Here is a 15055-nt window from a genome sequence, read left to right on the forward strand (position 1 = left end):
TACAAAAAATTAAAAAAATACACACAACAATAAAAAAAAAAGCCTAAAATTTTGTTAATTACAAAATAAAAAAAAACCTAAAAACGATTACAAAATAAAAAAAAAACTAAAAATTACAAAAAAAAACTAAAAACGATTACAAAATAAAAAAAGCTAGCACGTTAGGTAAATTTTAAAAAGCGCAAGCTTGTCGAACGGCTTTCGCTCCTTGCCCCGAAATTCAATGTTCGCCACCGCCACCCGGTCCTCGTGGCTTAACTCACCGCTCGGAACGGCTTCGTAGTAGGCTTTGAAACGATCAAGCTTGGGCAAACGATGGGTTGGGGTGACCGCTTGGCTTGGCCAAACGGTTAAAATTTAAACACCCCGCTATAACATGGCCACCAAGCAAATAGGAGCCCGCCACATAGGATCGCTAGCCTGCCCCACGCCCGGCTTTAAACTCCCGCCCCTTGGGCCACGCCCCAACCCAAGTGTCACACCCCAACCGATGGCGGAAACATCGGGGTGCGAGCACTAAGCGTTCAGATTGCTCATGAGAATTCCATAACACTAAATATTCCGATAATAGTTAATTTGATTTCATGCAAAATTATCTAAAATAAACATCCATCGAAAACAAGTATCAAAGTACATCGTCATCAAACATTGTTCAAAAGTCCTAGATTAGCTAAGTGTCGTTTCTAGGCATCATCCTAGCTTGTTTTCCCATGAGTTTCACAGCAACCTATCAGCCTGCAACATGTATTAAAATATCAATACAAAAGTATTGGCGAGTATACAAGTTTGATAATAGAATAATAGATTAAAACAACTCATATCCATAATGTAGTAATAAAAATAGTTTCAGCCGTGCTTGTGTCGTAGTCCACGCAGTGATAGCTCAAGTATCCCGATGCTTTAGTGTTTACCCAAGACTCAAGGTAAACTAGAATCCTCCTAACAATACCCCCCGAGAATAATGGGAGAGGTGCATCCCCTATAGCGCTACTATTGTTAAGGCCGAACTACACAAATTGGATTAAACGTCACATAGCACAAAGAATCAAGAATCACAAGTTTCAAGTACACCGAGGATAGAGTTTAAGTTTCAACGATTCGAGTTTAAGTTTCATAGAATACATGTTACACCCCACAAGTTTAAAGTAAAAGGGGATCGAGTATACTCACAGTGATTGCTTAACAGTATAAACTGCTATTGGATCAAATGGAGCTCTTTTTAGAATTGGCCTGATTAGATTACAATAGGATAAGAGTCAGGCAGAATAACGAGGTTGCTCAAAGTGTCAATTCAGTCACTGGATCGGATGGCTGTCCGATCAGATGGCTATCCGATCGGATTGCCAGTCGGTCGGGTGACACATGTGCGTGAGGAGACAGATGGCTGCCCAATCAGATGGCCATCCGATCGGGTTGCCACTTGATTTGAAATTCACAAGTGAGGGGATAGGGTGGCTGTCCGATCGGGCGGCTGTCCGATCGGGTTGCCACTCGATCCGGGTGTTAAGTGTTTTGGGTCACCTTAATCGGGTGGCTGCTCGATCGGGCGGCTATTCGATTGGGTTGCCACTCGATCAAAGTTTCCAAAGTTTCCATGTTCCAAAAGATTCTTAGTGTTGAGGAGTTTCAAAGTAAAAGGGCAAGCGTCAACTGATAGGGTGTCTGTCTGATCGGGTTGCCGCTCGATCGGGCGACCCCTGTTCTTGTCTAACATTTTTGTAAAATTTCCAAGTTTCTAGCTTAATGGTGACGGCACGGCGCGTACTATGACAACAGCAACCTCATTAGCACACAGCCGTTCTGAACGGGTGGGAATCACCCCTCGTCCGATCAGTCGTCTGTCCTTAATAAGTTTATGTCAGAATCCGTTGCCATGCTCGTCTTCACCGGTGATAACTCAGATCCAAGCCGACTTTAGACTACTTATCAAGTCTACAGTCCATTAAAACCCGGCTCCCACCGAATAAAGTAAAAGTTGAGGAAGTGATGAAGAAAACTTAAGTTTTATTATCAAAACTCTTAGATTCTAGCTTAGATTTAGTGTGAGACGCATGAAATACCTTAGGTCTGAGCTAGATTTTGCTCAGAATGACATCACATGGCAGTTTGTACAAACCCCCATGATGATGTCACCCTCAAAAACTCAGATCCGAGAGATTCCACGGTGAAAAGTGTGATTTCAAGTGAGAATCACATAGAGAATGATGTGTAGAGCGAGAAAGTACAAGGATGTAGCCTAAAACGTACCGAAATCGATGAGAAAATGGAAGAGAAAGGGTGCTTGTGCGTCTGAGTCGAGCAGGTCTGTCACATCAGTGAAGGACTGATGTGACAGCTCTTATTTATAGTGTGAGAGTGTGAGACGAGATAAGGTGTGCATGGGTTGGGTGGTAGTCCGATCGAGTGGCAAATCGATCGGGTGGTCATCCGATCAGGTTGTAATCCGATCGGATTGCCACTCTGGCCAATCCAACCTTTAGGCGTTCATGTCTTTGATTCGCGAGTTAGATTAAGCGTTGCGTATTATTGAGTAATAGCTTAACTAGATTACCTTATAAACATCAAAAGTCTCATAGTTTCTACCAGTGACAAGACTCCAGTCTCTCGCTTAACCAAGAATCAAGTTTCACGAGTCTCAAGAGTCAGGCACTAAACAAATTTCAAGAGTCAAGAATCATAGTTTCTCAAGCATCAAGAATCAAGAGTCCAAGTATCAAGTATCAAGAATCATCATAAAGAATCTAGCTTTCATAGTATTAAGGATCAAGTATCTAGAGTAAAGTATCAAGCATCATAGTATTAAGCATCAATATCAACAAGATTCATACCAAAAGTATCAAAGTATCAATCATCACATAACTACAGGGACTAAAACTAATAATTGATAAAAGTTCAGGGACTAATTCTGCCAAAAGCCTAAAGTTTAGGGACGCTGGGCGTTACAGTCTCCCCTCCTTTAGGAGATTTCGTCCCCAAAATCTTGGAAGAAGGCTGCTCGAAGAGCTGCGGATACTTAGCCTTCATATCACTTTTCAATTCCCAAGTGAATTCGGCGCCACGCTTTCCTTCCCATCGAACCTTAACAATGGGAATTTTGCTACACCTCAAACGCTTGACAGTTTGATCCATGATTTCGACCGGTTTCTCCACAAACTGAACAGCTTCGTTTATTTGCAAGTCTTCGAGGGGAACCTGCAGTCCTTCGTCGGCTAGGCATTTACGTAGATTAGACACGTGGAACACTCGATGCACGTTGTTTAGTTCTTGTGGCAAGTCAAGTTTGTACGCTACCTTGCCAATCCTTTCAAGTATCACGAAAGGACCCACATAGCGAGGAGCGAGCTTTCCCTTCTTTCCAAAACGAACTACTCCCTTCCAGGGAGATACCTTGAGAAGAACTCGGTCTCCAACAGCAAATTCCAGAGGCTTGCGCCTTTTATCAGCATAGCTCTTTTGTGTGCTCCTAGCCTTGATCAAGTTATGACGGATCTGAAGAATCTTATCCGTTGTCTCTTGAATAATCTCAGGGTCAGTGAACTGCTTTTCCCCAACCTTATGCCAGCTGAGAGGAGATCGGCATTTTCGCCTATATAAAGCTTCAAAAGGAGCCATCTGAATACTGGAATGGTAGCTATAGTTGTACGAGAATTCTATCAACGGTAAATGTACATCCCAGTTACCACCAAAGTCGATGACACAAGAATGGAGCATGTCCTCTAGGGTTTGAATAGTACGCTCGGTCTGTCCTTCCGTCTGAGGATGAAAGGCCGTGCTAAGATTCAAGTGCGAACCCATAGCAGACTGAAATGTTTGCCAAAGACGCGAAGTAAAACGACCATCACGGTCCGAGATTATGTCAAGAGGTATGCCATGACGGCATATAATCTCATCAGTATAGACTCGAGCAAGTTTCTCCACTCTGTAATCTTCACGAATAGGAAGAAAGTGGGCTGATTTGGTCAAACGATCTATAATCACCCAGATACTATCGTGACCTTTAGAGGTATAGGGTAGTTTGGTAATAAAGTCCATAGCAATGCTATCCCACTTCCAAACAGGGATTTTAGGTTGTTCCAAGAATCCAGAGGGACGCTGGTGTTCAGCCTTTACCTTCGAGCAGGTAAGGCACTTAGACACATATACGGCAATGTCCCTCTTCATGCCAGGCCACCAATAAGTCATACGCAGATCCTGGTACATCTTATCGGCACCTGGATGGATAGAGTAATGAGATTCGTGAGCCTCAGTCATAATGAGCTCACGGAGATTATCGCGATCTGGCACCCAGATGCGATTTAGAGAGTACTGAAGACCATCAGATTTAGTTTCGAGCTGATTCACATTAGCACCATGAACTTCAACAGTTAGGCTTCCTTCATTAGCTGACGAATACTGAGCTTCACGAATTCAAGCATGCGGGTCACTAGATAAAAGTATTGCCTTGAAATGGGTTTTACAACTAAGGGCGTCGGCTACTACGTTCGCTTTGCCAGGATGATAGCGAATTTCGCAGTCATAGTTGTTAAGTAGTTCCACCCAACGTCTCTGTCGCATGTTCGGTTCCTTTTGGTCAAAGATATGTTGGAGGCTCCTATGCTCGGTGAAGACCACACTTAGTACCATAAAGGTAGTGTCGCCAGATCTTTAACGCAAAATAACCGCACCAAGCTCCAGATCGTGGGTAGTATTGTTTTTCTCATGTACCTTGAGCTGACAAGAGGCATAAGCGATAACCTTGTCTCGCTGCATGAGCACACAGCCCAATCCACGGTTCGAGGCATCACAATATACCACAAAATCGTCATTGCCGTTAGGTAGGGTTAACACAGGAGCATTACAGAAAAGGTTCTTAAGAGTCAGAAAGGATTCCTCTTGTTCGGGACCCCAAACAAAAGGTTTCTCCTTTTGGGTTAGCGTGGTAAGACGAACATCGATTTTAGAGAAAGCCACGATGAACCGACGGTAATAACCCACCAATCCTAGAAAAGAACGAATCTCAGACACGGATTTAGGCGTACACCAATTCTTCACTGCCTCAATCTTAGAAGGGTCAACATGAATACCTTGTCTACTAACAATATGACCAAGGAATTGCACTTCATCAATCCAGAACTCACACTTAGAGAATTTAGCATGCAGACGTACACCACGTAGAAGTTCAAGCATAAGATGTAGATGGCGAGCATGATCGGCTTTAGACTTGGAATAAATAAGAATATCGTCAATAAAGACTATAACAAAATGATCCAAATAGGGTTTACACACACGATTCATAAGGTCCATGAACACGGCGGGTGCGTTGGTCAGCCCAAAAGGTATGACTACGAACTCGTAGTGCCCATATCGAGTATGAAACACAGTTTTTGGAATATCATCTTCGAGGACACGTAGTTGATGATATCCAGAACGTAAGTCAATCTTCGAGAAACATGACGCGCCTTGTAGTTGGTCAAATAGGTCATCAATACGAGGGAGCGGATAATGATTCTTCACGGTAAGCTTATTAAGTTCACGATAGTCGATACACATACGAAGGAACCATCCTTCTTCTTGATGAATAACACGGGAGCACCCCACGGGGAGGTACTTGGACGAATAAAACCCTTATCGAGTAATTCCTGCAGTTGACTAGATAACTCTTGCATCTCAGAAGGTGCAAGACGGTAAGGAGCCCTGGCGACAGGAGTCGCACCAGGTACAAGATCAATACGAAAGTCAACAGATCTGGGAGGAGGAAGACCAGGAAGATCTTCAGGAAAGACATCAGTGAAATCACACACCACTGGAACATCGCTTATGTTTTTCCCCTTGCCCTTTTGTTCCACCACGTGGGCCAAGAAGGCAGGGTTCCATTTACGTAAGCTTCTGCTCGCTTGTGTACATGACATCAACCTCAGTCCCTTCGAAGGTCGGTCTCCATAAACGATCAAAGTATCACCACAAGGAAGAGGAAGACGAACAAGTTTCTCGTGACAAACAATCTCGGCATGGTTCTTACGCAACCATTCCATACCAATAATAACATCAAAGCTACCCAAACACATGGGTATGAGATCAATAGAGAACACGTGATCATTATGAGTCAGGGAACAATCACGAATGATAGAATTAACAAGAATCGACTTACCATTGGCGACCGCAACAGAGAACGACTCAGGTAACTTGGAGCGTGTACAGTTTATCAAAGACTCAAATTCCATGGACACAAAGCTTTTATCGGCACCAGTATCAAATAGAATCGAAGCGTAAAGGTTATTAACAACGAACATACCATTGACAACGTCATTGTCATTACGAGCCTGATTAGCATTAAGGTTGAATGCTCGACCACGAGCGGCTGGCTGCTGGTCCTGGTTCAGCTGAGGACACTGGTTACGGAGGGGGGTAGTATATCCACACTTGTAGCATGCACGAACAACATTAACTGGCCATGGGTTCTGCAGAGGAGCTGGAGGTGCTGGTAACGCTGCCTGAGCTGGGGCTTGTTGAGCTTGCTAGGCTGGGTTAGTTTGACGACAATAAGGAGTCGTGTGACCATAGCGATTACAGTTGGTGCACAGACGACGTGCAGAAGTAGCAGGATGATGGTAGCTGCAAGTGGTACACTTTGGATGAGAACCCGTGTACAGTTTCTTAGCTTCAGGAGCAGTAAGGTTAGCAGCAGCAGTAGCAGGAGCAGGTTTAACAGCAGGATTTGCAATAGGAGTAATAGCATTACATCCGAAACCCTGAGACTTCCGCTTCTTGTTCTTGCTGCCACTTGGCTGTTGGGTAACTTAGTTTGCAGACTTGGAGGGAGCAGGAGTAGCAAACTACTTATCATGCACACGGTTGTTGTTCAAACTTGCTGCTAGACGATAGACTTTTTCAATAGTTTCTGGTTGAGCTGCTTCAATAGAATCGCGCATAGCCGAAGGTAGACCATTGATGTAGTTGGTTATCATTCGCTTAGGAGTAGAAACCAAGTGAGGAACGATCAAGCTAAGCTGCTTGAATCTGGTAGTATAAGCCAGGTTATCATCACCAACCTGCTTCAGATGCCAAAACTCTTCTTCAAGCTTCAATTGTTCATGAGGAGGGCAGAACTCGAGCATCATTAGTTCTCGCTCCTCGGCCCATGGAAGAGCATGAACGGATGTTTCTCTCATTCGACCACAACTCCAACGCTCTGCCTTGAAACATCCCAGTTGCACTCCTAGTCTTTAAATGATCTGGGCACTCGCTGTTAATGAAGGTAACCTCGATGTTGTCGAACCACTCGAGCATAGCAGTCACCCCATCACTGCCCATGAAAGACTTAGGGTTGCAAGAGATGAAATGCTTATAGTTGAACTTAGTAGGATTTTGGTTCTCGGCCTTTGAGTCCAGAGAGGATGGGGGAGTGTTTGATCCTTGGTGCTCAGAGACGATCTTTGGCACGACTCGGGCAATCTGGTCGGCCATGAATGACATCATCTTTTTCTGAGACTTCTCCCTGGATTTCCTGAGAGTGTCGACTTGCTTTCGAGAAGGCATCCTAAAGATCCAATAAGAGGATCGTATAAGTCTAAATTCACGAAGCCTCACAATATAGATTCACACACAATAGACTAAAACTCAACAAGATTCACAAGATTCACAAGATTCACATAGATCAAGATTCAAGTTTCACATAGATTTCAATACCACAAAGCCCACGACCTTCGCATGGCACGTTGTACGAAGTTTGGCAACATGTCAGAAGCGCTTATATATAGGAAGTACCAGCGGTGTATCCACCATGCTTCGAGCACATCGCTTCCACCTCGTACTCGGTGTCAGGTTACGTGTCGTAGAATACACTCATCATCATCATCATAGATTCACATAGTTTACAATAGATTCAAATAGATTTACGTAGATTCTAATAGATTCCAATAGATTCAATAGACTTCCATAGATTCGATAGATTTAATAGACTCCAGTAGATTCAATTGATTCAATAGACTCCAATAGATTCACATTGTTCACATAGATTCGTGCTAACAATCCGCAAACAACGAAACCCCGCATGGCACGTGCTACGAAAGTTCGGCAACATGACGGAAGCACTTATATATAGAAAGTACCAGCGGCATATCCACCATGCTTCAATCATGCCACATCCGTCTCGTCATCGGTGTCATGCCTCATTAACCACCGATTTAGATTTCACCACTTCTCAAAACATAGATTAACCTGATACATTCAACCACATAGATTAACAAGGTAGATTCAATCACTTAAACCCGAGTCTACAAAACTACGAATTTCACTTAGCACGTGGTACGAAGGTTTGGTAGCATGCCGAAAACGCTTATATATAGGAAGTACCAGCGGCGTATCTACCACGCTTCGGACATGCCACTTCCGCCTCGTCTTCGGCGTGAGGCTACGTTTCATATTTTGTTACTCAAAACCACACATATGCAGATTACATATAGTTTATGCTAGAGTACACCTAGGTTACATATAGTTTACACGAGTAGTTTCCACATCTTAGATTTCAACATCCTTATCACTGATCTACAAACACTAAATGTTGCATGGCACTTGGTACGAAAGTTGGTAACATGCCGGAAACACTTATATATAGGAAGTACCAGCGGTGTGTCCACCATGTTTTAGACACATCACTTCTGTCTCGTATTCCATGCCATGTTTCATTTAGCGTCTCATAATCACTCAACACATAGATTTATCAGATAGATTCACATAGCATCATGATTCCCACATAGGTTGAGTAAAACTTCATAAATTTAATTTGATCCTGAGGTTAGAGTTAATGTTTTAGATTGTGGACATACGTGCGGTTCGTGTAAAAGCATAACAAATGATCGAAGAATTGAGTTTAAAATCACATGCATAAAAATCGAGATAACATAAAAGCAAGATAGGCTCTTAAAACATAGGATTGTTCCGGGTAGAGGAACGGCTTAAGTGATTCGAACCCCTTTCGAATTGAGGTAACGTGTCTTGACTTACTTAGACAAACACGTCATCGATGTTAGGCCTACGATATTCGTCCTTTTAGTCATTCCACGTCCCTAATTGATTGGAACTTCGAGACTTTGGCGAGACATATGAAAAAAATCAAGGAGTGGGACTAGTTATCAAGGTCTGAGCTTCACCTGTAACTTGACAACATCGTACCCTAAATAGCGTCGGTACTTATCCGCAGATAAGACCTATTAGAATAGTACGGAGATTTCCCATCAAGGTTTGGATGTCACTCCTTTCTTGAGGGCAATTCTCGTGCAAAAATACAACCACCGATTAACAGTGTTTTCTAAGTATAAAGTGTTTATTATGTTAGCCTTAGAAAAGGCATGTAAGTTTAACAGGATTATGAGCTGCTAGGAAGCAGATACGGTAGAATACATAAGTCTTAAACAACAAATAAGAGTCGAGATTCCTAGAACTATAGACTAGGGCAAGTATTCCTACTTATCCTAATTCCTTATAGTTATAGCTCTGATACCAATCTGTTACACCCCAACCGATGGCGGAAACATCGGGGTGCGAGCACTAAGCATTCAGATTGCTCATGAGAATTCCATAACACTAGATGTTCCGATAATAGTTAATTAGATTTCATGCAAAATTATCTATAATAAACATCCATCGAAAACAAGTATCAAAGTACATCATCATCAAACATTGTTTAAAAGTCCTAGATTAGCTAAGTGTTGTTTCTAGGCATCATCCTAGCTTGTTTTCCCATGAGTTCCACAGCAACCTATCAGCCTGCAACATGTATTAAAATATCAATACAAAAGTATTGGCGAGTATACAAGTTTGATAATAGAATAATAGATTAAAACAACTCATATCCATAATGTAGTAATAAAAATAGTTTCAGCCGTGCTTGTGTCGCAGTCCACGCAGTGATAGCCCAAGTATCCCGATGCTTTAGTGTTTACCCAGGACTCAAGGTAAACTAGAATCCTCCTAACAATACCCCCCAAGAATAATGGGAGAGGTGTATCCCGTATAGCGCTACTATTATTAAGGCGGAACTACACACTCTGGATTAAACGTCACATAGCACAAAGAATCAAGAATCACAAGTTTCACGTACACATAGGATAGAGGTTAAGTTTCAACGATTCGAGTTTAAGTTTCATAGAATACATGTTACACCCCAAAAGTTTAAAGTAAAGGGGGATCGAGTATACTCACAGTGATTGCTTAACAGTATAGACTGCTATTGGATCAAATGGAGCTCTTTTTATAATTAGCCTGATTAGATTACAATAGGATAAGAGTCGGGCAGAATAACGAGGTTGCTCAAAGTGTCAATTCAGTCACTGGATCGGATGGCTGTCCGATCGGATGGATCGGACTGCCAGTCGGTCGGGTGACACATGTGCGTGAGGAGACAGATGGCTACCCGATCGGATGGCCATTCGATCGGGTTGCCACTTGATTTGAAATTCACAAGTGAGGGGATAGGGTGGCTGTCCGATCGGGCGGCTGTCCGATCGGGTTGCCACCCGATCCGGGTGTTAAGTGTTTTGGGTCACCTTAATCGGGTGGTTGCTCGATCGGGAGGCTGTCCGATCAGGTTGCCACTCGATCAATGTTTCCAAAGTTTCCAAAGTTTCCATGTTCCTAAAGATTCTTAGTGCTGAGGTGTTTCAAAGTAAAAGGGCAAGTGTCACCTGATAGGGTGGCTGTCCGATCGGACGGCTGTTCGATTGGGTTGCCGCTCGATCAGCGACCCCTGTTCTTGTTTAACATTTTTGTAAAATTTCCAAGTTTCTAGCTTAATGGTGACGGGACGGCGCGTACTATGACAACAGCAACTTCATTAGCACATAGCCGTTCTGAACGGGTGGGAATCACCCTCGTCCGATCAGTCGTCTGTCCGTAATAAGTTTATGTCAGAATTCGTTGCCATGCTCGTCTTCACCGGTGATAACTCAAATGCAAGCCGACTTTAGACTACTTATCAAGTCTACAGTCCATTCAGACCCGGCTCCTACCGAATAAAGTAAAAGTTGAGGAAGAGATGAAGAAAACTTAAGTTTTATTATCAAAACTCTTAGATTCTAGCTTAGATTTAGTGTGAGACGCATGATATACCTTAGGTCTGAGCTAGATTTTGCTCAGAATGACATCACATGGCAGTTTGTACAAACCCCCATGATGATGTCACCCTCAAGAACTCGGATCCGAGAGATTCCACGGCGAAAAGTGTGATTTCAAGTGAGAATCACGTAGAGAATGATGTATAGAGCGAGAAAGTACAAGGATCTAGCCTAAACGTACCGAAATCGATGAGAAAATGGAAGAGAAAGGGTGCTTGTGCGTCTGAGTCGAGCAGGTCTGTCACATTAGTGAAGGACTGATGTGACAGCTCTTATTTATAGTGCGAGAGTGTGAGAGGAGATAAGGTGCGCATGGGTCGGGTAGTAGTCCGATCGAGTGGCCACTCGATCGGGTGGTCATCCGATCGGGTTGTAATCCGATCGGGTGGTAATCCGATCGGGTGGCAATCCGATCGGATTGCCACTCTGGCCAATCCAACCTTTACGCGTTCCTGTCTTTGATTCGCGAGTTAGATTAAGTGTTGCGTATTATTGAGTAATAGCTTAACTAGATTACCTTATAAATATCAAAAGTCTCATAGTTTCCGTCAGTGACAAGGCTCCAGTCTCTCGCTTAACCAAGAATTAAATTTCACGAGTCTCAAGAGTCAGGCACCAAACAAATTTCAAAAGTCAAGAATCATAGTTTCTCAAGTATCAAGAATCAAGAGTCCAAGTATCAAGTATCAAGAATCATCATAAAGAATCTAGCTTTCATAGTATTAAGGATCAAGTATCTAGAGTAAAGTATCAAGCATCATAGTATTAAGCATCAATATCAACAAGATTCATACCAAAAGTATCAAAGTATCAATCATCACATAACTACAGGGACTAAAATTGAAAATTGATAAAAGTTCAGAGACTAATTCTGCCAAAAGCCTAAAGTTTAGGGACGCTGGGCGTTACACCAAGCCCACCCGGGGAGGTGGCTTGGGTGTTTTCAGCCAACCCACGCCCCAACCCAAGCTCCATACCCCACAGTCTTAGGACTATTACCTATCTATTTTTTTTGAACGATCAACAAACTCAATCCCGAACACTCTCGGGGTATTACCTACCTATTTAAAGAGAAAGTTTAGAAGTAATAGTATTGGATTGTTACCTATCTATTTAAAGAGAAAGTTAAGAAGTAATATTGGATTCTGAGGGGGGGGGGTTGCCAACAGTGGCGGACTCATGATTTTTTTTTGTGGGGGCGGAAAATATTTTTAATGATATTAGGCCCCTTGATATATAAAATAAATCCGGTTCATATCGGATCGGATTGGGACGGGTCATGTAAAACTACAGAACATCAAGCTAAAATTTATATAATCTTAAAAACACGTCAAATGACGATACAAACATATTTAGTTAGTTTAATTTCTAGAATAAATAGTTAAATGAAAAATTAAAAATCAAAATATCATAAAACTTTTAATGTCAACATTGCTAATATTATTTTAAAATCTAAATATGAACTTTTCACTACGTCAAAAATGCCTTTGGTCAAAGATTTCTCAAAACTGGCAAACTACATATTCGACTAAGTGATTGTTTAATGATTCTTTTAATGGTTCAAACCTTTTACTTGTTCAGTATTTAATGGTTCAGACTGTTTGTTTCACGAGCAGATGTCTGAATGGTTCAGACATTTGTCTCTAAATGGTTAAAATTTATACAAAGTCTGAATGGTTAAGACCTCTAATCTGAATTGGCCAGACATTTTCCTTTGAACGGTTAAGCATTATACAGGTTCTTAATGGTTCAGACCTCTTACTAGTTCAGCACTTAATAGTTCAGACCTCCTCTTACTGGTTCAGCACTTAACCATTCAGATGTTGCCAAACAGCCCCTAAATGTGTGGCTAAAGGTCAATTCTAAGGGTGGACGGTATGGTTGGGGTGAGTTAGGGTGTTTGAGTTTTCTCTACCCAATGATATAAAGTCATGTCAACTCCCCCCTTCACTCCACATTTTCTACTCAAACACTAGGTATGGTTCAAACACCCACTAAATTAAAAAATAAAAAGTTTTGATTGGTTCTTCTCTCCTATCTCCTCTCTCTCTCTCCTCCCTTTGTTCTTCTTCACCTTCGGTGAGTATACACCGAAAAAACACTCTCTCTCCTACTCCCCACTCCCCATTCAAACACCCGGTGTGATTCACCGATCAGTGAATGCCATCCCCGAATGAGGTCACTAAAACCATACCGACTCCCCTAATATTTCAAAACAGTTTTAGCCACACATTTTATTATTAATGTGATCACTGATTAAAATCGGTTCCATACTATTTGTTGATGAAAACCTCACACTAATCGGCAGAAGTTAACACTTGCCCTTGGATCTTCACCTGTGATGGTGCGCACCAAACCCTTACTTGGTCTTAATCAATCAGAGTAACCGTATCACTTGAACTTAATCAACCGAAGAAAAATTCACCAACTATTTGTTACCAAAACTTTGTGTCACAAAAAATTTAAAATCAATTTCTTTTGGTCACTAAAAACCTTTTGGGTTCAAAAGTTTCACTAAAAATACTTGTCAAAACAAATATTATCATTTTATTTATTTGAACTTTAAGTAATTAAAAGTTGTCACTTAAAATTTGACACCACAACTATTTTCACACAAATCATTGTCAGGAGATCAACCGAAACCACACAAATCAGTTGAATTATACCAAAATAATACCAAACTTCTCCAATTTGCCAAATTATTTATCTTTGTTTAGTTCAAATCTTCGGTCCATATTTCTGATATCCCATCCAATTTACTTCAACTAAACCGTGTCAAATTCTGAATTTCACTGTATTACTTCAACCTTACTCAGCCTAATAATGACACCAAAATCCCATCCAATTTACTTCAACTAAACCGTGTCAAATTCTGAATTTCACTGTGTTACTTCAACCTTATTCAGCCCAATAATGACACCAAAGGGAGTTTAATTTGTAGCCTAAATTCAAACCAACACTTGATGTATCAGCCCACTATTATTGTGTTGACAGTTACCAACTAACTAATGGTCCAATCCAATTTCACTAAATCTCATCCATTTTATTGGCGCAAACCAAACTCCAACGGCTCAACTTCTCACACATGTTAGCCCGCATTTGACTAATGAGTAACAGCCTACTTTAGAATTTTCAATCTATAAACTAATCAACCTTCAATATGTTCCACTTAATTTGAACCGTCCCAAATTAATACCTCTAACACCACACGGTGTGGTGCGTGGAGAGGGGAGGAGAGGAGAAGCCCCTCCATGCCCCCAACACCGTCCCGTACCTTGGCGTGGGGGAGGGGCTTGGAGAAGATGATCGGCGTGGGTGGGGGGCAAAGGTGATGGTGAGGTGGCGCGATTTGGTTGGTGGAAGATGGAAAGATTCGTTGAACGGCTCTTTTGTTTAAAAAAATTCTAAAGATTTTATCATATAAACCACATTAAATACAGCCTATTCACCGTTTTTCTCCGTACAAACATATTATTTCACTCTCAAATCCTCTCATTAAATAAAAAATGCAATCATCATCTTCGCTTGACAAATTTGCTTTATCATCTTCGTTTGACGAGGGAGCGGAACTAATAACATCATCGCTTCAGAAAGTCGTTCATTGTATATTTGAAGATGTCGATAGCTCACAACCCAAAAGGGGGAACATATAATACACGATCGGCTCGCCACACAATAATTATTGGTAAGTGATCATTTTTCACCCAACCGAACATATGATGATAGGAGTTTTAGGCGACTTTTTTCATATGAGGCTAGGTTTATTTCTAAATATATAGCAAATGATTAAAAAGTAAATATTGTTGGAAATTTGTGAAAATAGCACTTTTCACAAATATAGGAAAATGATTTTTTCCTATTTTGGACTAGAAATAAATATAAGAAAATGAGTGGGTTTTATATATTTATTTGTGGGTTTGTATTCTAGGGTGGGAGTTGGCTACAAAGTCCATTTTTCCTACAAA

The sequence above is a fragment of the Helianthus annuus genome, chromosome 2 (genome assembly GCF_002127325.2).
Source record: "Helianthus annuus cultivar XRQ/B chromosome 2, HanXRQr2.0-SUNRISE, whole genome shotgun sequence".
NCBI classification, from domain to species: domain Eukaryota; kingdom Viridiplantae; phylum Streptophyta; class Magnoliopsida; order Asterales; family Asteraceae; genus Helianthus; species Helianthus annuus.